Source organism: Euwallacea fornicatus, chromosome 2, assembly GCF_040115645.1.
Source record: "Euwallacea fornicatus isolate EFF26 chromosome 2, ASM4011564v1, whole genome shotgun sequence".
Taxonomy (NCBI): domain Eukaryota; kingdom Metazoa; phylum Arthropoda; class Insecta; order Coleoptera; family Curculionidae; genus Euwallacea; species Euwallacea fornicatus.
The window spans coordinates 661,805-688,984 of NC_089542.1; the positions used below are offsets into that span (position 1 = coordinate 661,805).

Consider the following 27,180-nt stretch of genomic DNA (forward strand, 5'->3'; position numbering starts at 1 on the left):
TAAACTTTGCGGAATATCAATAGAAGATAGATCTATGGAGACACAAATACTTGGAAGTTACTAAGTTTACGGCCTTTGTCATTGCCCTACAATACCGCCCATTGTCAGTGCCATCTTTATAATGATCCTTGCTAGCAGGATCATTCTTGTCTTGTGAATTAATCTTTTGTAAAACACCGAGATAGTTTAAGTTAGATGGTTGTTGTAGTGTTAAGGCAGTCAATAATTTGATGCGGGATTCCAGGCATATTTCTCCTCCATAGGTATTCCCTTCGTCGCATGAGTAAGGCCATCGGGATTTTACTGCGATGCCGATCGCATCCCCCCCCCCCCCCTTTTTTTTACTTTTTCTCCGTGCACAACAAACTAGCGGGCCTCATCTGCGAAATTCCAGAGTCATGAATTATTTTCCATTACTCGCATAATGTTTATGCAACATCGCAATTGGTAGAAAGGATGAACTTTTCGCCCCACTAGATCAGGGCAACTCTTCAATTCCGAAACCGCAACGTAACAATCGTATTATTAACATGGCTGGGCAGACAATCATCGTCATGTATAATTAGGAATCGGGACTTGTTTACGGTCGGCGCGAACGCTGTAAATCAAAGTATATCATGTCCGGTCCGCGCGGAGGATATGGGTAGTGTGGACGTAAGGATATCCGCTCACCGCACGGTCCAAGGAACATTAGATATGCAGGATTTACGGTGGTAAAGTCATCTGAAGAATACTGCATTCATACAGAAATCGGGAGGGACATAAATCAAATTGAAGGAGTCAAATGCCACTCTGGGATTGTGAGAAATTGTCTTACCACGCGTGGATAAATGGACGTTAAAGGCGATAAGAATGTAAGGAAAGAGCCGAAGTGGCCACCTGTTGCAGCTCCTTAAAGGGGTACGTCTCGGAGGAAACCGAGCGTGTAATCTAAGAAGGAGCAACAGTTGGGGCTTCCGGTGGTTAACTTGCTTTTAAGATTTCGTGACTTTCCTTGGGGGGAATAAATGCGAAGCAATTCGGATTTAGTGCAAAGATTTAGAGAAGTTTATGTAAGACTAAACGCGACTTGCGGCTCTCCTCAATACCTCACTAAGGCGTGTTGTGTTGCGGGCCATTTCGTAGTAGAATTTACGGGCCCTAAAAGGTATTTTTTGAACACTTTTACTTTAATTTTTTACAATTAAGTTTATTTGCGTTAAGTTGTGTGCAAACTCTCTTTGTAGTAAAAGTGGAACCAAATAAAAATCATCAAAAGGTTATTTCAAAACTTATGTCGAAACGTTAACGTAAGTTAGAAGAATATTCGTCTACCTTGGGCTAAAACTGGAAAAGATTGGGTTAAGAGTCGATGGTTGTCTCCAGCGATGAGGCTAAAACGAACGGAACGTGTAATGCCAGCACAAACCGAGTATACTGCGTGATATAGAAAAGAGAACACCAAGTAGAAATGGTTTTATTCAAGTAATTTTTGGTATGCACGTTCGCATATGGGAACACAAAAAACGATTAACTTTCCAGTCATATCTATCAATCAGGAATTTAATTATTTTTTTCTACTATAGAAATTTCAGTAAAATATCAAACTCGCCCGAAAATATCATTTATTGGTGTATCCTGTGCTTAGAAAGTGCTTTTAGATCAATCAAATATCAATCAAGGTGCAGAATGCAGCGAAATGTTCATCAATTAAGCGAGTATGAGAGAGGTCGAATACTGAGCCTACGAGAGGCTCATCGGTCATTTACGGGGATCGCCACTAGATTGAACTGTAGTGTAAACACTATGATGAGATGCAGTCAGGCACGGTACCAAGAAGGGCAAATTGGCAGAAGGAGAGGTACTGGACGATCCTGAAGAACCACAGAACGTCAAGATGACATAGATTCGTCTCGTCGAAGACGCTGGCGGATCAGTGGTCTGCTGAGTATGAAAGCCCCATTGGGCTTCGAACCGTTTATTATCGCCGAATAAAAAGTTTCGGACTGATTTCTTACCGTCCCCATCTTGTGTTACCCCTCACCTTAAATCATCGTCAAAATCGACTGCAACGGGACTGGGAACGGATTCATTGGAGTCTGGAATGGGATAATATCGTATTTAGTAACGAATCCAGATTCTGTTTGGGTACGCACGGTGGCGGGCGAGAGTAAGAAGAAGACGGAGTGAGAAACGGGTCCTTCAGTTTGCAATGCAGAGGCATGTCCATCAGACCGCGGGGGTGCTGTTGCATGTGGGAACGGGTCAGCTTCACTTTTCATTAAAGGCAGTATGAGAGCCCAACGATACATCCAAGAAGTCCTGAAACCTCGTCTCGTGCCTCGTCTTGGAACTCTTGCTAATGCAGTTTTCCAGCAAGACGATGCACGACCACATGTAGCTGGAGTGATTATGGACTTCTTCCAAACAAATGTAATCAGTTTGCTACCTTGGCCACCTCGATCTCCAGATCTCGCACCGAGTGAACATAGACGTAAAGAAATATTGGGAAAAAATTTATCGAAAATTTTCCTCGATTGAAAAGTGGCGAACGGTGGTTCGGCGAACGCAACGTACGTGTTTTGTAGCAGCCTCCCTGCAGTCCAGATTTGAACGCCGTTGAAAATGCTCGACATTACATAAAGAGGCATTCTGCGTCGTCCACAAGGAACTGACGGAACCTATGACTGTGCATTAACGTTCGGCGAAGGCGGATTTAAATTCTATTCGAATAGTAGCGCCACGATCTTTTACTTTATGTTCATTTCTGGCAAACATAGGAACTAATTTTCCGGGAAAAACTCCATTAAAAATATAGGTGCGAATTAAGTAAGCGACAAACCCAATCTCAGGCAGGAGATGCAAATTTCCTGTAAAGCAGGACCGGAAGCACGGTACACTGGAGACATTATTGTTTCGCAAGTAGGATTTCGAAATAATAGTCAACAAATAAAAGAAATTTATGGTAAATTCATGGCTTCCGTGGTCATTACCAAAGTCTATTTGCATCAATGATGATGATGAAGCAAAACGAATCGCAATTGATTGTGTCTATTGAGAGCACAAACATCGCCCAGTGATGCTTATCGTGGAAGACACCAGAATTATTCCATTCAGGTTAGTTCGGGGAACTTTGTGGTAAATGCGGTTAGCATATTCTTCGGTCAATTAGCATGCCAGTTCGCACTATTACCCACTTAATACGTGTAAATCATCTCATTATCCCGGTGCTCCCGTTTATAGTTAAAATTAATCTGCAATAGACTCTGGTCGTTTGACGAATTAATTATCAAAATTTATTGGTTTAACCAATTACAATGTTGCCAGCTAATTAGCTTTAAACCGCTATTATCGATGCGAGGATTTGTACATACAACCTGTAAACATTCAATATGCAAAGCTTAGACTAGCATGAAAGTCAGAGCAAAGCAATGCAATCACGTAAGGATACAATTTGGACCTAAATTTCAAGTGCCCGGCTCTATAGCTCTTAATTTGCGCACATTAACACGGGCTTAACCGAGCTCTTAACGGAGAATTAATTAAATAAATAAATTTTCGTTAATTTATTATTTATCATTTCATATTGAACAATCCGCTCTCGCGATGAGGTCCGTTCCGCTCTAAGGCCCCCCTCGTCTCCTCGGCAGTTTTCTCTTTCTGGAAACGGCGAAATTGGCAAAAACGGTGAGAGGCAAAAATGAAAAATTCGTTTCGGCAGCGAACATTTCGGGACGATGGCGGAAAATCGAGGTCGGGCGAACTGTTCGCGAACGTTTCTTGTGCGGGGTGCTTCAGGGAGAAAGGGCCGTAGGTTGGGGGGTGGACGCGCACTAAGCCGGCTAAAACGCAGTTAAATCCAGACAGCGAAGACGCCAGCCTGTTTGTCCTTCGAGATGGCGGCATTTCGGCAAATTTCGCAGAAAATCCGACTTTGCTATCCAAACCTGCCGTTCTTCCACTTTCTGCCACTCGGAACACAGATACGAGTACATTTTTAAAACCCTCACTAAATTTCCCATAACAATAATGGCTCGCGTAATGGATTTTCCAGCAACCTCTTTGGGGCCATCATCAAAGTTGCCCCAATTAATATACTTTTAAGCAGTGTACCCCACTTTTGTGTTTTGTGTTTGTTGTTTTTAACTGTTTGATGCGGCATAGCCGACGAAAACATTTTTGAATCTTAAGGGCGGGCGTACCCCGTTTAAAAGTATATGAAATGGGCAACTTCAATGACACTCTCCAAAAGGCAGCTGGGAAATTCGTTACGAGAGCCATCGTTGTTGCGGGAAATCGGTGTGGATTTTTAAAATATAGTTCTATTTACGTTTCGAGTGCCAGAAAGTAGACAAAGGGTAAGTTTGGACGAAAAAGTCGGATTTTCGACTAAAGGCACCAAGATGCCAATATCCCGAGGAAGAGTCAGACCAGGACCCCCGTTCTGGTGACATTAGCTGCGTTTTAGATGGTCTGTCCACCCTCGGCGTACGGCCCTTCTTTCCTCGACGTCCTGCGTGGAATTTCGATACGATTTGGTAATCCCGACCGCACAGGGCGTCCCACCAAATTCGGCGATGTGGGGCCCGCGGCGCGTACGCGGACGGACCTCACGGGAGGAGAACCGTCTTCAGTCAGAGAATGAAAGAGCAGCTTAAAGTACTCATGCATTTCGTCTATCGATCGTACGAATCGGAAGCTCCTCGAAAAACATTCCCGGATTTTTTAAAGCAGGATTAGCACAACTATAAACAGTTCAAAAACTAATTAAAGTTCTTGAAAGGCTCTAAATTACCTTGCTGAAATAGTCGGGCATTCATTCCTGCCTGAAACTTTCGTTGCTGCCGCCTTGGACGACGATTGGTCGGCAAGTTTGCGTGACGAAAGGCGGAGCCTGATCAAGACGTAGATAACAGGTTAATATTTCTAAGTTGCTTCTTTTGTACACTTTCGGAGGTAATAGCCGTTATCGGGCCCGAATCTCTCCTCTATGGCGATTAGACATTAATTTTCTATGTGTTGGTAAACATCAATAAGGAATATGACTCCTGCCGCTACAAATGAAAAGTCGATAATGAGAAAAAAAGGCAATGTAGCCAGGACAAAAACCTGCTTTGTTACCAAAGCAAGCATATTTGCTCGGTCCTTTGAATATCGGCTAACAAAGTATAATTAAAATTGATTGCTCATACGACACGGACGGGGAAAAAGTGACTACGGAAACGCGAATTGTTATCTGGAGACCATTATAGCATGAGAGAATTCATAATAGACTTAATAGTACAGGATTTATAGCACATGGGCAACAGGTCTACAACCTTTGACGATTTCTCTTCATCGTTCCTTTCATTAACGTCCGCAAAAATATTTCACTTATATACTGCTCAAATATCCACAAAAAAGGACTCCACCCTTAACGACCACCCACAGGGCCGGCCGATTCTTGGCCAATTCTATCGTGCGTTATACTTTATTATTCCATTAAATGTACATATTAAAAGTTCAGTGCCTCTAACGCACGGCTCTCGTCCGAAACGCAATTTACGTTCTCGACCGATCCGCTCACCTCAAAGGTCCAAACGCTGCCACCCGTCTGGCGCCGCCTATGACCTAACCTGAAACTTAATTTACAATGCCGTAGATATACCAAACAAGATACAGTAATGTAGATTTAATGATAGGCGTCCTTATTTGAAAAAAGGTTTTTCTTTGTTATCCATGATGGTGTTGGGAAATAATAGCACGATGTCATGACAAGATCTGATTTGCGGATGTAATCCTTGCCGGGACCAATAACAAAGCCGCCGGATGTTAGGTGCGTTCTGCTTCTTCCTTTATTGTTGGATCGTACCCGTGAAGTACCGCCTTTATTCAAAAGGCTAATTAGAGCTTAAATTTTCGCATTAAAGTTAAATTGTTGCGATTGATTGGGTGCAAGTCGCGCTGCGACGTACGAGGAACGTTAACGCGACGTTAAATGTAGGTTAGGTTCGGGGAGTTTTGCGATTTATCCAGCTGCGGTGTATGCGCGGTCCTGGTTTAGGAGGATTTTTGCTGTTCCTCTGTTAGTCTATTTCGCAGATGCAGAGGCCGATGAACGAATATCTTATGCAGGATATATGTCTACGTTAAATCGATATCAATTGTTGAACTTGAAATTTTCAAGGCCAAATATTAAACTGCAAAATTTCGGAGAAAATTTGGGAATTTGTTTATGGAAATGAATTAAAAATAGGATTTTCATTTTCAAACGTGCAGAGCAGGAGGATATTCGTGGGAAATTCCATCGATGCTCCAGGATTTTTTCCCGTAGAAATCTGAATTTTACTTGCAAAACCGTCAAATAGGTTGCAGGTCGAATGTCTTGTCTCGTTCAAATAGGAGCATGACTGAAATTTATATTCCGCAAGAGTTTTTAAGCATTATTTCAGGTTTTCAAGAAATCTAGAAAAGCCTACACCTACAATGGAGAGCGCTCTCCCGGCGATAATGTATAGAGAACATGTTGAAAAGCTTGAGAGCATTCATATGCTCTCCCCCTTTGTCCGTTTATAGGATATTATTTATTAGTTTTTTTTTCCATTAATCCCTATCTCCTGTCAGTTCCAAGCATACGCCGACTCCTTGGCCTCGTGTTGTTTTCGCTCTTCAAAGCCGCAATTTATGAAACGCTCTAAGTAACTAAATTCCTGTCTAAATTGAGCAGTAAAACATACATGATAAGGGTGAGAAAAAAGCGGGAGTGTCTGAAAGGCAGGGCATAAGAAAGCCTGCAGGAAGTGTTCCTGCGGAAATACGCGGCGGTCTCCGGAAGTCGCTAAGTAGGGAACACAATGAGTAATTCCGGTAGCGTGAGCACGTATAGCGTTCCTGCTAGACGGTCATATATGTGGGAAAGCCCTGTAAATCGCCCCAAACACCTCAGAATTAGGGCTGCGATCATGCGAGGTCTTTTTCGATCCCGTCTCCACTATGCAGTAACTACAGCCCTTTTGTTTCATATTTTCTCATTTTGAAAACGAGCCTTTTAAATATTTTGTTTAAAATGCCTTTTTCAGGACAGCCATTGTTCTTATTATGTACTCACATATCCATAATGCCCTTTTCTGCCGTGTGACAGAAGCGCCCTCGGAGAATACGCCGGCAAAGCTCATAACTAGTGAAGTGCTCGTCAGTTATAATAGCCACAAGTAGCTCACACACACGCTTTTATGTTCCTTTTTGATGTGAAAACGCGTGGTTTTCTACAAAATTTGTCTTGTTTGCCAAACAATTTAAAGCTCGAGTGAGCTACTTTTCGATTGCGGATACGGAAAATTTCAGGGACAGGTCCCTATAAGGTGCACAACAATACCACCTCAGTCTTTATCTGTGTGCCCAACAAAAGACCCGGATATCAAAGTGCACGAAGCCACCTTCAGGGCAAATCCCGTGAACGTCTCCAAGAAGTACTGGGCCGGACTCGGGTCGTTTACGCGACGATTTCGCTAACTCAAGTGCGACCCTGCACGTCTAAAGCCAAAGGTGTCGATGCACCCCCGATAAGAAACAATCAACAATCGCCGAAAAGGTTGGTAAGGTAAGGGGGTAAACCACGTTTAAGGGGTAAATTCGGTACATCTGCCGAAGCCCCCTCACCCTTGAAAGAAGTAACCACCTGGTGATTGCCACGGTCGGCAAACAAGGGCCCTATTAGAAAGCTACGTATATCGCGACTTGGCCAGATGTCCGGGTTATAGGACGGTTCTTGTGTTGTTATTTGAATTGCAGTCAGAGGCATATGCCACCAGTTATGGGGAGATACCGTATATTAATTTCGTAAAAAATGAATGAAGAAGTAACAGTTGCACCTGGAGGCAGAAGTGCACTTGTGTGCGCTACATTTACATGACGCTCAAAAAAACAGCTCAAGAGGGTCTGAAATTACTGCGGTTCACTCTACTTTTATAGCAATTTAGTTTGAGCTTCTTATCAGCCATGAGTGACGTATTAAATTAATTAATTTAGGGGGACATAGAGGCGTTTTTCATTTAATGACAAGGCGTCATTTGCAATGACCGTTACGTCTAGAGATTCCGTTATTTCGTACTATCACCCCGCTGAGGAGTAGCGTTATGTAGGGGGCCACAAATGAAGGTGTAGCTGGAGATGGAGGTGATGACGGAGGGAAAGATGAAGAGCATCCTGAAAAACAACGATATTGCACAATAGATAGTTCCTGTGAAGTGGAGCTATGAATAGTGACTCTTCTATAGTAGCATCGCTATTATGGGCGTTCCCAAACATTCGGAGGTGCGGCTCGGCATGAGAGACAAAAGATCACACACATATCGAGTCAAAAAGTCGGGCTGATCGATGATGGATCCCCATTTGAACACTACGACCTTTAAGGTTGGTAATTTGCGTAGGCAGAAATCTACTCTAAGAGGGTAGTGACTGTAAAGAAAACTGAACTTTCTCCCCCTTGAAGAGCAATGGAGCCCTTAATTAACTTCCGATAACCATCCACGTCTGACCCTCAGCCGGGCTGAGTCCAGGAGCCGTGAATAACAAATCTTAAAGTTGATCCACTTGTAATTAAACCGTGTCCAAAGACGATAAATTACTTTTATAACTCGGCAAATTGTTCACTATGCAGTGGCCATTCAGGCAAATTAATCGTCTAGATACAAATTACGAGGAACTTTCTCGAAGGTATTTCGTTTCTCGATTCAATTAACTTGGAAGTTTACTCAACAAAAGTGTACGGCGGCCAGCTGAACAGGCCGGGCCTGAACCTCGTTGACAAAACAATAAAACTCCTCAAAAGGTTTCTTTGACCGTTAAGAAATCCAATAATTAGCAAACAAAAGTGGAAACTTGATACGGGCCATTTGGCGGATTTTTTTGATTATTTCTTCAAAGGGCAGATGCGTGTCTTCGGGGGTTTTCAAGGTGCCCGATTTGCGAGGAAAAAAAAATATCGGATTGCCCCAAAAACAAGGCGATCGATCAAAGTGATTGGACAGTCATCCTTTTAATTCTATTAGCATTCGTTATTTGTTGGAGCTTAAAGACGTGCGGTGGTTCTTTCACAAGTGTGGTAGTTACATAAAAGGATGATTTCTTTAAGGGTCTTTGTGCGAGAGGGGGCTTTTTGGGGGCGTAAGCAGGGTAAAATGTCAGGCATTATTGTGCAAATGTTGATCGATTTGGCTTTAATAAAGTCTTAAAGGGGCCGAATGGGGCATTCGATATTCGATACCGTGCAAACTTGTTACCTATAGGCAAAACCTCAACGGGACGGGTGCTTTAAGTGAAAAGTCCCACCTCGTCGTGTGAACATCCATGCGAGATTCGAAATTTTTTTTTTTTATAAATAGTTCCAGATTTTTTTTATTTTCTTCATTTTCCTGTTCAAGCTCAAGCTGCGAACTTGCAAGAAGTGGACCATTCTTGCTTCGAACATTCACACGGGTTCGAAGCCAGCGGTGGGAGGATCGCTTTTAAACAATTCAACGGTGACTTCTGAATCTGAAATTCTCGAAACTACCCTGTGTCCCCTTTGCTAGCCGTTCAATCGGGAGTTTGTAATTTTTGAGATTCACGTTCAACGCGAATTTCGAAAATTCACGAAGGGAAATTTGTTTTCTTTCCCAAACGGGATTTGGAACTTAAAAAAAAAATTTTTTTTCGTGCGACGAAACGAGACACGGCGCGAAACGACCAGACATTGGGTGATGTAAGAAAAAGACTTGAAGCGTTCGCGCTGTCAGATTAGCCTTCATTTCGCCGGACTTGACCCCTCTGGATTTCTTCGCGGCGCTCTTAAGCGAAATGCGTGAAAGTCAAAATAACAGTCGAGAATGGACACGAACTAAAATAACTGAGGCACACGCAAATGTTAAACGTTTCATTGAGTAATAACAGTTTTTTTGAATATTGTTAACGATAAAAGCTAATTACTCACGTTTAGTTAGATGGCTTGCTTCATCGGGCGAAATAAATTCATGACAAGAATGTGATTTTTAATTGTACCACAGAATTATATAATTACGGTTTTTAATGAAATTTGGTGTTTGTCATTTTCATTGGACCATTTCGGAGTGCGCTTAACGCAGCGGCGTATGCAGGTTTTTTGTTAAAAAACTGTTAATACGATTTTTTTACTTGTCGCTTCTAAACGATTTTGCAGCCGGCCTTAGTTTTTGGAACAAACACCGCGACACTTACGTCCGAAAATACAGTTTTTCCCGCCGTACAAGACAAAAAAAGGTGGTCAAAATCGAACCGCAAATAAAGAATTTTATGGTCTTTTTTGGCTTTTAACTGGGCCACACCGTAAAATCGGAAAAATACGATCAGATAAAACGCGATATATATCGCCGAATTAGAGAAAATATTTGCTGCAGTGCAGTACACTCACAATTTATTGTAAGTCTTTTTTTGGGGGCTGCACCTCCGAACGAACCATTATCTCCCGTTTTCTCCGATCAGTCGCCCAGCAAATGGGGGGGAATCATTGTTTGTCCCCGTGCTCTCCAGCTAAGAATCCTTCAGCCTCGGCCATCGAAACGGGCCATTTTCTTTTTTTTTTCTGTAGCCTCCGATTCCCAAAATGTCGCGGGTATCGAACGTGTATTTTCAATTTTGTTTATTTTGCGTTTGCCGAATACGGGTCGTTTTACGATTTCGCACGCAATGTCCGTAGGATTCGAGAATGGCGGCGAAAAATGAAAATGTGTTATGCACACGTCGGCGTATGCGTGTGGGTGATGCGCAGCAACCGCGGTGTGCAAATGGCCCACCGGGCACTAATTTGTAAAGAAAACATCGGGTTAAAGCCCATTTTCCGCCGCACGCAAAACGATTACCGCTAAAAGGAAAACAATGCTGTGAGGACTTTTTCTGAAATGCGCATTTTAGCCAATTATAAAAACATTAAAATTGTATTACCAGGGGCACGTAGTTATTTATTCAAAACTCCAACACGTTGTGGCGCGCACCCTTTTAGGGCTCACTTCATTTTTTTCTAAGTAGCGCGATTTATTAAATTAATAACGCCTTTTAACGGAGCCCTAATGGTACCTGACATTATCCAACGGAGAACAAATTCTTATCACGCGACCCGATCAGGTGGCGCTTCCAAGCAAACGTCAAAACAAACCTGCCCGAAGGCGAAAAGGCCCTTGGCGATGACGTCACCGGACGTCACGCAACCTTGAGACCGTTTTCTTACGAAACTCGGTGACGTCAGCGACTCGCAGCCGACTTGAGACATCTACGCGTGTCATGTGACGTAAGCGATGGGCAGATGTTTCATTCGAGCGGTGAAAAGAGGGTCATTAGCATGACAAAGGGGCATTAAGATTACGCGAGCCCCGTGCGTAGTTTGCGTCCCATAAAGGAGGTTATGTTTAGTAGGCCGGTGCAGGAGCAAGGGGGACGCGACTTTCTTTTGTTTGAGATTGAGGGTCAAAAAACGGGGACCCGTGCTCGACACGCGCCCCATGCGGAGGACCCGGTTTTCGGAGACGATGCAATCGCAATGTAAACGAACGACAAGGGCGGAGGATAGAAAATGCGAAAAAAACATTAAAAAAATAATAATCATACAGAAATTAAAGCCGGTAAAACAGGCGCTTATAAAATATTGCAATCATGATATTGAGTGTTCGGGAATCGCGACATTGCATAAAACTGAAGGAAAATTAAGATTTAAAAATTAAAATGCAACGAGGGAACGGCTGGGTGAGAGAAACCAAGAGACCCCAAGACGAGGAAAAATTACGAAAAAATCGTCCGCCTCTGGAATAACAATATAAGTGACATTGCAGCTGCTCTCTACGTATGAGGCACGCTTTTGGGCCAGCTGACTTCTTCTCCATCTGGAGAACAAAGAAGTTCCCCTTCTTTTCTGACTCGCATACCCTTCCTTCCCCTATTTCAGAGCTCGTGCTACAACTTTTCTTTTTTTCTTCCCTCTTACGGTTTGCGGGAGCTTTATTGTGACGATTTATCGAATTTGGAGGGTGAACCGTTAGATTCCGGTTGAGGTGGAGTTGTTTTTTTTTCTATGAGATACTGTTAGGTTTCAGTGTTTGAATTAGGTATTGACCTACTTTTAATCATTCGTTTGCCTCTTTACTTGCTTTAAAAATAATTTTATCGATTAGCATGTTATTACATCTTAGACCACAAAGCAGGAATATCGTGATCTCCTTCGTCGGGCAGTTTGATCTGAGTAGGGCATCATTCGTTGAATAACGTGTGAAGCATGTTGCACTCTTATATCAGTGTATAAAATGCGCTCATGCATGTGTGATATTTTGGCATTTGCAGTTTGCCATTTACGATTTTCGGGTTATACAGGACGTTTCAAGTGTCACGTGCCCACGTTGCACCTCGGTTAAATACGCGAAGGTGGTTAGGTTAGAGGAAAATTGCCATTGGCCGAGTCTCTCAATTCGCAATATAACCTTTGCCAAGTCGCGTTTAGTTTCTGAGATATCGAGGAAAATTTTAATGTTAAAACTTCATGCCACGGCCGAAAGCCGTATTATTATCATTCGTTTGTAGCACTGCGCGTCTCCATTATACGCCAAAACATCCTCTCATTTTTTTTTCTAACCTATTTTTCACCTGCACATGGAGAAGTCCATCGTTGGAAAATCGGGCGAACGGGCGGGCCAGCTAACGGCGCTATTGTTGCCAATCCAGTAATTTCCTTTACAATGCGCCCGTCAGGTGTTTGTCGAAAAAAAAAGGATCCACCTTTGAATCCAATATCCCAAGCCAAACGTTGATACCGAACATTTCCTGAAATGCCATTTCACGATGGATTTGTTGATTTTTTTGCGTCCAACAATAATTAATAGCTCTGTCGGGTCGCTGTTGTAGAATCTTCTCTTATCGGTCCAAGATTTCCGTCGGAGACTCTAAGGGTTCAGCCTTCGCCTTATGAACGTCCATCGTGAAGACATCCTTCTTCTCGGGGAATTGATTAATCGTAAATGTCGAAGTTTCCGACCGTGATAACGTTGAAATTTATTTCCGTGTGAAATCATTCTTGAAATCCCCGCTTCGCCATCTCTGCTCATAACGCTCGTAATATCGTAACTCTAATTGGAAAAATAAGTTTATATTCGATTCAATTCCACGCTCTACCAACCCATCTACCACTAATGCGGTGGATTGTTTTGCGGATTCTCTGTGGGATTCCGTCTTTGGGGGTTGAAGGCCGAGAGATGCGTGCGCCCGCAGACGTTTTAAGAGGACCTTAAGTAGCGCTTGCGATGTGTCCCACCAGGTCCTGAGCGGAATATAAACGTGATCACCACCGCCTCGCGGGATCTCGAACAGCAACGTTGCACACTTTTGAAAACATCCGAATCATCACACGAATCCCCTCACCATCGCCTCGTGGCATCGCCAACCCCTTCAGCAGCTCCAGATGTAACCCTCGAGGCAGATGCAGCAAAACCCATTTTTCAAGGAATTATCTCGAAAACCGAGTTTAACCCCTAAAAGTGAAATTTCATATTCATGAATGGGTACCTGCGTCTTGAGGTAGGCTGCAAAACAAACCGACACAAAAGCACCGTCTTGGGTTTGCAAATCGAAACATGGCGCCTTTTGACATCAGATGTACAGGGGTGCAAAACCCTTTTGCGTTCAAAAGGGTTCTCAAATTTGGGTTTAAGAAGTGACAGATGTTTTTACGTGTCGCAGGTCGGCAGCTTAAGATTTTGTCCAAGATTAATGGGACGTTCGTACCTACGCGAGCAAATCTCAACAGGTATAAGACTTGTTGAATTTTTCCATTATGTTTTATTAAACGTAAATATTTTCGTTTAAAATTTAAATAATTTGCAACATAAATAACGATATCATATTGGCCGAAAGTGAAAGCAACCCATTTTTTAACCGACCGTTTAATTTAATCACGGCCGGTTATTGTTCCGGGGCATTTTACAAATTTGTTTTAATTTAATTGTTGTTAAACGTACGATATTTATGTACTCCCCGTTTTACAATTAGCACTATATATTATTTAAATAAAATAATATTCGGATAAAAATTAAATCCCCGCTGTTTATTAAATAATCATTTTGAGGGCCTCAATGAAAAGGCCCCGATATAATCGAGAGCCGATTTTGTATGAATGAAATAATGCATTTTTACTATACAAATAGTATTTTGATTTTGCGTACGTAAATACAATTTATAAAACGACCAGGGTTAGTGTTTTGTATGAATTATTTCCATTGCAAGTTAGCCACTGGCCAAAAACAACGAAAAACTGCCCTCGCGGACTTTGCTCCAGAGGCAATAAATCCTCCCCTTCTTGTTCAGGATCAATGAAAGAGTAACGCGAAACCATATTAATAAAACGCACATCAAAAGGAATTGTGAACCAGTGACCCACTGGCTGCAACTTGCAACCCACCCCACGCTGTAACAGCTTGATAAATGCACCCTCTTGTGTGACGGGAAGATGGCCGCTTATTTGTAATGAGGGCGAGGGCCAGTCGAGAATTTAATAATCAGAGATAATTTTTCGAAAAAAGACTAGACGGCAGAGATGGTGGAAAAACGACAATAATCGGTACGAGGGGTGGACGTCGGGAATGTGCGAAGAGACCCTCTGAAGTTCCTCTCCTCAGTCGCCGAGAGACGAAGGTATGCCGATTGAACTGCCGGTTTTTGTTTCCATTTTGGGCCGATTTTGGACGAAACCCAGATTTGACCTACACGCCACCCAGTCCCATCACCGGCCTCCCGCGGGACATTCCAGATTTTAGTTTAAACTGGGGATGGGCAAATTAAATTTTGCCTTAATAAAATTTGTAACTGTAATTTACATAGGCAGGCAGTTGGTCACTCCCCGGCAAACGAGTTCATCGAGTTTCATGAAAATAGTCGAAATCCTCTTGTCCATATTCATAATGGGAAACATCCTATGGTGGAGCACCTGACGTGAAATTGTTAATGGCGTCCAGGAAGGTATTTAAAAAAATTATTTGGCCGTTTTGGGCGGATGCAAATTGCGTCAGCAAAAAGCGCAAAACGGGCTAATGTAAGTCCCGGGCCGCGGGTGTTATACGAGCGACATCCATCACCCAGTCCTGTCAAAACTCCCAACAATATGTGCATGGAGATGCACATATCTGGGGCCCGAAATTGCACCCGGAATATTTTATAACCTGCGCCGATCGTTCCTACTTCGGGATTTTAGGCCCCGATAGGGACCGAAATAATTAAACTATTTAAATTTATCGGGGAGATTTTCCATAATAACGATTCTACGTTGCGACCAATTTGCAGTGGAGCTTTCGCCAGTTTTTTTCGAACTGCGTCAATTTATTAGTTTGCTGATTAGTTGCAAACTCGCCCAGAAACCCAAAACGTCCCAGAAGTCCTCCAAGACCTCCACTTTCCAGAGATGAGACGGTCGCCGAAACCGCTGTTATTAGTAGCCGACGTTCCCCGGATGGTAAGGGATTTGCGGGGGGATGGTCAATCGGCTCCAGATGCCATCGAAAAATTTTCAGTTGATTTACGTTCACACCTCGCCCCGTGATGCGACCTGGAGGCCAGAGCTCGGAGAGAGGGCAATTTTTCGCTGGATGATTCCTTGGGAATATCCGGTTTCAGGAACAGGGTTTGGTCGGAATTTGAATGGATTCCAATTAGAAAGGAATATTACTCCTGCACACACCTGCCCAATGCAGAAAACAATCTGGATCGAAATTAACACACATCCCTATCGCCAGGTATGGGAGATTCCGAAATGGGAAAATCCCTCGGTCCAGCCGCCGCCGACCGGGGGGATCTGGATGCATTTTCGCTGCAAATTGGCGTCCAGCGTTGCGTGATGAGAAAAAGAGCGCGTCAAGAGAGAAGTTGCATCAACATTTTTGCGGGGGGGAGAGGGGGAGGAAGGGTTAGGGGGGGAGGAGGCGCATGCACCGCCGCTGCTGGAATTAAAGCGGCAATGAGGGAATCAAAGAGCGTACTTTTGAAACGATGACCGCTAGTTCGATCGATGTTTTATAAAGCGAGCTTGTGGCCACACCCAGGGCTAATTGAATCATGCCTGCAATCGACTTGTGTGTGTGTGTATGTGTGTGTGCATGTGTGTGTGTGTGTATGTTTCTATTTCAATGTTTTATGTCCTGGGTTAATGTACTATGGTCCAGAGTAGGATCAAAGCGGACTCTCTCAGAGGAGAGAGACGACAGATGAAGTACGAGTCATCTATTCTTTCAACTCGGATGACACGGAAGCTGAAGCACTCGCCGGTCTCGGTCCAGACGCTTCCGAAATTAAAGAGATCGCAGAGAGTCTCGTCCAAAGCAATTTCACCTTAACCGTCCAGCAACTGCAACAACACCGAATCGAGAGGTTTCGGAGTTCCGGCTTTTTGAAAATTCGACAACTTTTTGAGGGAATTTTTAAAAATTTGAAGAGGTTCCCTCACGTCCTCGAGGGCAAACGGGAATTCCGACTTCTTCCCAGGGGAGATTTTGATTGTATGAAAAAATCATACGTGTCTCGCGCGTCTTCCCCCAGTTGTCTTGTGTTTCTTCTACACCCTTTTGCCCATGCTTGCAAGCCGTGCATCAGCCCAGACGCGTGACGTGCGTGCTTAGACGCAAGTATATGGTAAAAAATGTCAAAGGTGGCGAGGTCCATTGAATGAGTGGACAATAGATGGCAAATTTTTCGTTTCGATGTGCGCAAATTCCCACATATCCCTTGAGTCGTCTCCTGCTGACCTCTGGATCCTTCTCTGTTTTTCTTCAGTGTCCGAGCACCTACCGCGGCATGCGCCGGACACCTAGTCTCGACTTATACGGAGCGATATGAGATTTCCGCCCCAGATTTCACTCCGATATCCACGCCTTCTGAGAAATTTTCCTTTTAAAAGGAAACAATTTGCGGTTCGTTATAGGCGCTTTCAGGAAATAATAATTGGCTGTCATAAAGGGTACCCGGCGCAGCGCATCCAAGCACATAATAACACCCCCGGACCTGTCCCAATCTTCTGTAACACCAAAATTGGTTCTTCAACTTCTTAGACAGTTGACAAGGCATTAAAACGTCTGGTAGCTTCTTCCTTTCCCCCGAATTTCCAATTATTGTTACGGCGAATGGAGCATGCAATTTAGACGTTTGGCGCTAAAGCCAGATAGGGAAGTTTCATTACCTAAATGTTCAACTTCCGTGTGGCCACGAAAGTCGTACCAGCCGGCAAAATTGTTGGAGGGAAATAATTAATTTATTTTTGGACCTGGGTTGCACTTTAAGACGCTTTTTAGTGCCGCTTACCCCACTAAAACCATTGTGCCCGATTTACAATACTCGAGCAATAAATCTATAACTACGGCCCTAATACAACCCCTCACGTACTTGGAAACTACGAATTTCCAAGGGCATAATGCAATTTTATGTTCGGTTCCTAAACATCACGCCTACCACCTGGCTTTTACGAAAAATCTTTTTAAAACAAGATATATACACACAAGAAGATTGTGTGTTACATTTCTTCAAGAAGCCACCTGTCCTTGAGGGGGTGGCATTCGCACTTTAAATGCCTCGAAAAGGGCTTGTTTCCTTCAACTTCCTGTCTATTGTTGCAACACTAAATTGCCTCAATTCCATATCTACTTAAGACCGCAAGGGAAAAATGTCTTATATACTCCGGGAGCTAGGACCGTCCTGTACCCTCTGAAGCTTCTGCAGAGCTTCCGGTCTATGACAGGTGATTAAAAGAAGTCGCCCTACAAATGTAGACGTTCAATGGACAAATTGGAATGTTAATTTATGGCTTGCCGCTTGTTACGGGGTGTTTAGCAGTTTGTTGGACATAAGTGTGACCGTAACTAATGGTCAGAAATCAAACAGCGAAAGATAGCGGAAGTCGAGTTCTTGTCTGGCCGACGTGGCATCTGCTGCGTGTACCTACAACAATGCCCCGTTGAAACCATTTTATTTACGATCGCCCTTTAAGAATTTTCAAGTTCCTAAAAAAACTATTAATTATTCTATTAATAAATTTGCAATTTATACAAAATCCGCTCTATTCAGCCCCTTAAAGTGTAATTTGCAACGTCTTTCCTGCATTACCTGACGGCAATTTCAATTTAGTTCCAGCCTTGCGTGGGAGGCGATACTCTAAAGAAAAACACCATTTAAACCGCTTTACGTCAGAGCGATATATGCCCAACTGGTTAGTTCAAAGAAGCTTCAATGTGCATACAAAAACCCATGATTTCTAAGAACCCCCCATAATGAAACCTAACTTGAGACCATGGCATCGCTAGATCAATAAAATCGCTCCCTAAAGTAAAGGGCTCGTGCAATTGTAGTGTGGGGAAGGTTAAGGCCTATACGTCTGCCCTTCTTACTCCCTTTTTTCCGATTTAATTGAACTTTCCTGTCCCTTTTCGCTGTCCTAATTTTGATGGAATTTTTCGCTCTTAGACGCACCATATGGGTTACGCATAAGGGCAAGTCATCCGAATAGACAATGGCTGGACGGTTTTAAATTGCAGCTGTGCCCTTAATGACACAAGTTGAAGATGCGAAGCTAACGAGAGCTTTAAAACCCTATAAATCGCAAAGATTTTTCTGCTTCTTGTTAAAGAGAATCGTATTCTGGCGAAGTTTGTAGCCATTCATTTAGGATGCGCAAAATTGTCGGAGATGTGATTAAAAGCCTCACAAGACGTTAAATACATCAGCGGAACTGCAGTCGATGATCGGCTCGTTCGTTAAAGCTCTGAAGGGATTATACAGGAGTTACACGCAGAAACATATCTCGTTATTGGGTCAGATGTCGCGTTCTTATCGGGGCCGCATGATGATCGTGCATCAGAAGAATGAGCTTTTGGAGTCCGCGATTCGTGCGAACATTTTGCCGTGAGTTACTCACGCACCTCTGACGGGTGAAGGTGAATAATTTGTGCGTGTCGTGAAGATGTGATGGGGATGACAGCCCAGGTTTGCTCGCGCCAACGACGCGCGAGCACGCTTCGATGGAGGTCGGTACCATTCCACTTACAGTGATCTGAACACAATTATCCTGTGAGCACCTTCTGATATTTAGTTAACGACCTGAGTACTCCTCCATTCTCCGAAAAATCACGTATGTACGCCGAAGCTCGTCCAACTTGGATTCCTCCCATCTCTCTCCGACGCGCGAACGCTCCTTCCATATAACTATAGTTGGAACGCTGAATTCTACAATGTAAAGTTTTTTCGGCTTTTCCCAGTTTCCTGGACACATTTTCACAGCCCAGTCGGGTCGGTCCAGGTTCGTTTCAGGCCGATGCGAGCCCGCGATCAATCCGCGACTCGCCTTCTTGCGCGGCCGTTTTCCCGAGTCCCACACGCTCAACCCGAAATCGCCTGCCTCAGCCCAGTTGGGAGGTTTGCGGGGAGCTCCGATAAATCTGACGTACACACGCCTGAACTTATCGAGTCCACCCCTGATCAGTCCCTTTTCGGGAAAATTTAAAACCTGATCCGACCTGATTGTGCCCGAAACTCACCCCGAGCCACACCGACACTCTCCAGTTTCCTGGGAGCGCCACGCTTTTCCCGTTTTCTGAGCGTTTATAATTTTAGTCAATTTTTAAAATGTTATTAAGTTAATCCGGGAAGTGCCCCTTTACTTGCGTTGCATTGAATGGATCGACTGATAATGGGCGCACAAAGACGAACTGAACGGTTAAACGTGGAAAACGGGGTAGGCACTTTCAAACGAGCCTCGTGTAATTGTGTGTGATAAAAATTATTGGTGAATTATAGAGAACTGAGCCGAATTAATCGGACGAACGTGCGAGTGCTCCCTCCGGTCTCCGAGATATCGCAAACGCGGCCTCGCTCGGACACACGCAGTGACAGCGTCCCGGTCGCGGCATGTGCTTCAGTTCCCTGGCCGACCACAGGATTTTTTTCGTTTCCTGGGAGAATGCCAAATCCAGTTTTTCGCCTCGTAAAAGACTCATTTATACTGGACAAAGGGATTAAAACCTCCTTTTGTTTATACGGGGACTGCCCTTGTAAGATTTCCTCCACTCCAGACGTAAATGAGCATTTCCAGACGATTCGCCGCCGCAAAAGTTGACGTTCCGACTTGCCCATTCAACACCGTCGTAAAGAAACCCAACAAAATGCCAAGTGGGTAATCCAGGCCCACAAAAGGCATCATTTTTATTGTATCGAGGTGTCCTTTTATTAGGCGTTTTATAATCCGGATCTAAAAAGAAATGCCTGCTGTTTATTATATTCCACCTCGCTTATACGGCGTCAGGGCAATTTTAAATTTACGTCTACTTGACGATAAGAATTTTTATTGTTAATTCTTTTCGTATAAAAGAAAGCGCACTTTTATTACGTCAAACGTAATTTGTTTTGATACCGTAAACGACCATCGAATGATGGCGCGGCGATAACTTTTAACATATTACAATATATCCCAATATTATCGCCGAACATAACTCGGAAGCTTTATGGACACGGTTGTTATATTTAAAACTACTTGATCCCAAACATGCTTCAAACAAGAGATAAGGCCTAAGACGTCCTGCTCCAAACCGCTCGATTAAAAATTGAATCTTCAAAAAACACTTTGTCGCGCCGTCCAGGGAGCAGAGACGCGGACCGTCCGTCCGCGGAAGTGCGTTAGCATGACGGACAGTCGTGGTTAATCCGAGTGGCGATTTTTTTGTTCGACCGTCAACTTCAATCATAAAAACAACGGCCGACGAATGTGACGCAAGTGACAGTGACACTTGACGCTACTGACGTATGAAATAAAATTGACAGCAACCGGACGAACGCGAACACGACTAACGTATTTCCGCGCCGTCGACGTCGGGTAAAATTGCGAAATTGTCCGGCAATTTACCGGTCAAATATTCGGACAGGTAAACTATATTTTCTTGACGGGACGTTTTACGGCCCCACTCGAAGCACGACGATGAAATTACAGTGGTCGTTTATGGGTCGCGCTGTGTCGCAAGTGAGTCCGCTCTGAAAAGAAAAAAAAAAAAAAACGCGAGAGTCCGAACCCTTGACTGAGGCGGTGTGTCGGAAATGACGCGACCCTGGACAGAACTTCGTCGTTGCGTATCATCAAACTGTCGTCGGGTCATTATCTCCCCTTGCACGGTGGGCATTCTTGTCGGGACAAATGCCAGATTTTTCAAATTCAAAGCTCGTCGATAATTTGATGGCGTCGAAATCGATAAATTCTTGAGGAAATCCATTAAAGTCCAGCTTGGATGCATGTATGAGCTAATTAGGAGTATAGGAAGTGAAAAATCAAAAGGGCAGCTAGCTGCATGTTTTCCAGGGCACCTAAAGAGAGCATTCAGTTTTTCTCTCGAATAGAACACACGCCAAGGGTCAGCCTATTGAAAAAGTTCGCCCTTTTAGCGTTTGATGTGTTACACCCTTACTGCTATTTAAAGATATGAACATACATAGATTTTTTAATTAGAGCAGTCCGGCGTTGCGGTGCAACGCTGCCAAGTTTCGGTCACACTTTTCCCTTCATTAAATAAATCTCGGCGACGTCGTTCATTAAATTGAAAACAGATTCTTTTATATGCCTTATGCAAAGCAGAATGAATATTCCTTATTCCTCGTTGAAAGCATTGCACCATCTTCGCAACGAGTAGTTAAGACTGAAAGGGTTGTAAGTGGTTCGGGCGGAGTGCAGGAGGCGGGGGGGATGGAGGGGACGCCACTGCACATCTCGAGTGGAAAATGTGATTTCTTCATCTCGTGAATAGGTTGGGAAAAAGTTTCGTCGGTCGTCGCCACACAAGTGTATTTTTGTTAAGACCGAGGCCTGTTCTACACTGAGAGAAAAGTGTAAAAAAACAAGTTATGGGATTGTCGGCCTCCGATGCGACCCAAATTGCGGGTTTCCTTTTCGCATTCAATACTTGTACGTATAATTTACCAGACCTCAATGATTAGTACAAGCTAAATACTTGATTGAGTTCCACCAGGACAATTAGTCCCTTTGCGAGCCTGGCATACATGCATTTAAATCTTGTCTGTACATCAGTCTTTGTCACACATCCACCTCGATGCCGTTTCCTTCTGCTCCCTTGTTTCCTCATTATGCACTTCCTTTGCACAGATTTTCTCAGACTTCCATCATCATCAGGATGTCCGTACTTTTTTAATTCAATCGTTATTAGTACTTATTACGGTCTGGTATCTATCCATGCAGCCAGACTCGGTGCGTTGGAATATTAACAGTAAACGCACCCCAAGCGTGTAATGAGAATGTCGTTTGACCCTGTTTAGTATTGCGTGCGGTGGTTATGCGAAATTGCTCAACAATAAGTACCACTTTAATGTTTCATGTTTATTCGTTGTCCTCTGGGTATCGATACACCGCATTTCCTGCACACAGGACTCCTATATCTCTTCGAATTGACTCACTTGCGGTGTGGTACTGCCTTATCTAAGACTGACTAACTTGGCTCGGGTGCTTCGAGATTGCTAAGCGTTTGATTGGCCTTGGAGGACCAGAAACACTGGAACAGAAGCAAACGTTATCAAACCGCTTTGTGAGGCACCACGGGACTCGTTTACTTGAAAATTTAGTATGCCGTTTACGACGAGGACAGAGCTTAAAATTTTTGAAATGTTAAGTTAAATAGAAAATATCTCGAAAACTGAATTAATCTATATTTAATTTAACGACCGTTAATCTAATCGAACAATGCTTAATGCAGAAGACTTGGATTTTTTCGAACCGCCAAGAGCGACCCGTCACTTCGGCGTAACGACGCTTAGTGCCCGAACTGTTGGTATCACCTCGCTTTTCTAAAATACGAACCTGGATTTGTTTTTTTTTTTCTTCAAACAGGAGCTATTTCAGTTCGAAGTCTGATCATGCGCCCTGCGGTGTCGCGACCGAAAATGGCATCGAGCTTTTTTTCAGCTTTTCTACTCCCCTGCATTACGATGGAAGTTGTCATGGTTAAAATTGTTTGGTTTTAAACTATTCTTTTATCCCGTCTCAAACTCTCTCAACAATAGTTTAAAATTGCATGTTAATAAACACTTTGTTTTCATTTAAAAAAAATTCCGAGGACACAAGGCTGGGACCAATCCCTCTGAAGCGTTATTTACGTCAAATCGAATTTGTTCGGAGATTTTTTAATTCGACCTTCAACTTCACTAATGGCAAAACGAGTGCCGTGTGCGACTCAAATGATTGACAGTTGACGCTTTTGACGCATAAAACGACATTGACAAGATGCAATTTCAGGGGCCGTTTCTTTAAGAAACTATTAAAACCCATTCGACCTTGGCATTGGTCGAATCTGATACGTAAATGAAGTCAGAAATTTTGCGGCACACTCTGTTTGGCTCGTGTCCAGCACTCAGAAATTCAGCACTGCCAGCGTGATTATACAATGTTACAAGAGGGATGAGCAAAAAATCCAAACGCGTGTCTTCAATAAAATTACACAACAGGTAAAAAACCAAGTGACTTCCGAAAGTACCGCCATCGTACCGTGTCTCCGTCGGAAAAGATTTGAGTATCAGGTAACCAAATTAGGTCCCTGCTTTGGTTTGACGACGGAAGTACTGCGTCACGAGGTGTGATTGTCCGCCGGAGATGAGCCTTTTATTGTTTTATATCCGGTACTTGTTGTGTGAATTTCAGCGGTACTGCCCAGATACCTGTGATATTCAGCTTTAAATTGCGCCTTCATAGAAACTGTACGTAACTCAAGGCCAGTCTTAGAGAAGAGCGTTGAAAGACGCGTTAAAAGGAAAGTACTGCCATCTTAAGGCTACTGCCTTGGTAACGACAATAATGGCGGAAACTTTTTTCTTTTAGGATGTATGGATAGGTGGGCACCCACGGTTTAGCGTGATTAAGGGTCGTACTGATTTGACTCAGACAGTTGTTTCAATACTCTAAAAAACTCTAATTTCATGGTACTATCTTGGCACGTTCCCCAAGTGTGGCGTAAAGGATGTGACGTAGGTTTTTTTGGACAGAACGACAGTCATACTTCGTTGGAGAGTTGAATTAAATTGATGAAAGCAAGTTCCGTTCGTACTAAAGTCAATAAGAACTTGACGAAACCGTTCCTCAAGGCTGATTTTCTGACGTCTGGCAAAGTGGCGGTGCCCGTCAATTAACAACCAAGTGGTAATTGAAGTGTTTCTCAAACTGAACCCACCGTTGGAGTAATCAGAGCCATATGAAAGTCCCCCGTGGTTAACAGAGACCCTTTGACTGACGCACAAGCTCAGCCGCCGAATTTCTGCTGTCATAGGTTTGCACACAGTAAAACTGTCATAGAACCGTCATTTGGCTAACGGCCCGAACGGGCCCGTGATAGCTCGACTTCACCTACCTCTCGGGTTCTATCGCGGCGCGGAGCTCGGATTGGCCCAGACCGAAGCTCTACTAAGTCATGTTCCCACGTGTACCCTATCGAGTTCTCAATTTGTTCGGAGCAGAAGGTGAGCAGGTCGCTAAAATTTAATTGACATTTGAAACAATCCCACAACCGAGAGACAACTTGCGATTCCATACTTGACTTTTTGTTTATTGATTCGTGCTGGCCTGCGTTTCTTAGTGAACGAAGAAGCCGGACGGGGTTCGTACGATTTTGAGATATGTTGAGACCGACGCGTAAATCGAACGTAGCGCTCTTAGCCGTGAAAGTCCTTGACGCGCCGAACAAAACAGGGAAATATTCACGGACTAAATTTTCCATTAAACAAATTATCTTAATGCTAATCAGGAAATGCCTGGACATGCGAAAAACCGGCAAAAATGGCTCTGCGCGCCTTAATTCCTTTGTCGTCTCTTAACTGTTTAATTAGTTCAACCTTTCTCTGTCGCAATAATTTCAGAATGGACATTACCAAAACGGAAGTTATTAATATGCCACGATCCACGTTATTTTTTTATGTGCGAGTTGCGAACAACTCCATCCATCGTGAGGATCTTTCCAACTAACGGTGGGGGAGGGGAGCCACAAGCAAAACGATTAAGGCATTCCCCACGGTGTTTTCCTCCTTGCAGATAGATAATAGTGGCAATTTTCTAATTTCGAGCCATGAATGCACAACAATAAATGAGCTAATTAGCGTGTCAGTTAAAGTGATGACTTCGCGTCATACATTCGCACTTGGCTTAACGATGTTTATCCGCTCCTGGAAATAAAGAAAACGGAAGAAGCATTTAAGGTTTCGTATTACCGCCGAATTCGTCATCCTTAATTCAATTTTTAATTTTTTCCTAAAATCGTGCAAGAAAACCCCGTTCTTTTTTGCATCATCCAGAGCCACTCTCGTTAATTAAGGAAAAGGGCGAAATGAATCCGTGAAGTATACATTCTCTATATGCACCGTATTCTTACCAACCCAGGGGTAAGTTTGCGTATTTGCCGTGTTTCCCCTTTCAATACACCGTCTTAGAGGGTTAAAACAAAAGCGCCAGACTGCTCAAGTACACGTACTTTTCATCATTCTTTCCCTCCCTGGTCCCCTCGCCTATTAATATCTGAACATTCCCTTAGAAAGGGGTTTCTTTTTAAAACACTTTCCCATCGCTCTATCGTACAGAGTGACCACAGGTGTTTGGAATCGCCATAAGTCACGGAATAACCGCATAGTGTAACAAAAGATAAGCGTGAGTGCTATTTCCGGTGACTTCCGGTCGTCCGGTCACGCGAAACGATCACCCTGTAAGATCTGGGTTTCCCACGCAATGCAGACGGTGGTATATGGGATGGGGAGTAAGAAAATTCGATCATATGGTGCCTTATGGGTGTTTATGGGGGCGAAGCGGAACCAGGCCGGACGTGGAGGTATGCGGACGTTGTTGTTTGATTCGGTGCGTTCTTTTCGTAATTGCAAAGGAATTAACAAGCTGGAGGGAAATCGTTGGGTCGCCTCCTGTTCGATGCGAAAACAACAATTGTGAAGTATCTACGTGACCGAGATGGGTGAGCCTGCGATGGGAAGAACCGGGTACATGCTTTCCAGGGCCGTAACAAGAAAGAGCGGGAAATTAGTGGTCGATCCGAGCGTCGGTGACCTGCGCCCGTGGCGAACGTTAAATTGCAGAAATAGAGGTGGTTTTTGATTTTTTTTTCTTTTTATCGAAACTGAGCAAATTCTTCTGAGGGTACCTAGGTATTCCATCGTGGCTCGGGTGCGACACGCGGCGGGACACATACCTGGACGTGGGCGAAATTGGAATTGTTGCTAAGTTAACCATAACGCAAAGACAATAGAAATCATCGATGATTTCGTCATTCATATTTGAAAACTGACGTACGTACCTTGCAAATGAAATATCATTTTAAATGCAGAATTGTTTGATAATTGAGATATGCATTGTTATATTAAATGTTGCTAGAAGTTTTTTATATAAATTATTATTAATATTTTCCGACTTTTCATGACAGATATTATGCCTTTTCTGTATTATTAATTTACGAATATTATGTGCATTATTTCATATAAGCCGAAACCTATTGTAGTATATTGAATACCTGCATTTTTCATTTATAAATAATTCATTTCGAGTGTCTGATTTTAGACTATTAGATAAACTGACTCTTTTTTAAAGACTAATATCTTATTTCATGCCACTTTAATTATACCAATCCTCTGATATTGGAACTACCGATCAAACCTCGTAAAAACTGTAATGAAAAAGGGATCAATGATAGAAATTTCACCACATAAGCCCGATGCAACGACGACTTTCGTGACAGATGGGCCCTAACGCACTCCATGAGAAATTCAGCTAAATCGATCATCTTTCCACCAAAGCCATATGGCACGGTTTTACACGAAAAAGCCCGCCCGGGGGGCTTTTTAACTCGTAATCACCTTTAAAACATAAACAGGAGCGATATGTATTCAAATTAAGTAATTCCTATATATCGCGTTTTAATTGGATTTAATCATTGTCAATGATGCCAAAACCCAAGCTTAAGCTAAGTGTTTTAGCATTAATCATGAGTGTCAGACATGTGTGTTAATGATGCCACCATAGTAAAGCACCGTCTCCTAAGAGCTTTGCCATTAGTACTTTGGCACTTAAGAATGAGAAACGTGACGCCTTTAGGAATAATAATGAGAGATTGCCAAATTGGCTTCAAATCTTATTATTTAAAGCTTTGTAGATACCTATACAAGCAC

General features: G+C 43.3%; 1 protein-coding gene and 1 long non-coding RNA gene across 13 annotated transcripts in view; one reads left to right on the forward strand and one right to left on the reverse strand.

The window, feature by feature from the left end:
- Positions 1–27,180, forward strand: part of pros (prospero) — a 174,002-nt gene that overhangs the window by 122,542 nt on the left and 24,280 nt on the right. The window lies entirely within an intron of this gene.
- The window catches only part of LOC136346526 (uncharacterized), a 159,838-nt gene that overhangs the window by 100,491 nt on the left and 32,167 nt on the right, over positions 1–27,180 (reverse strand). The window lies entirely within an intron of this gene.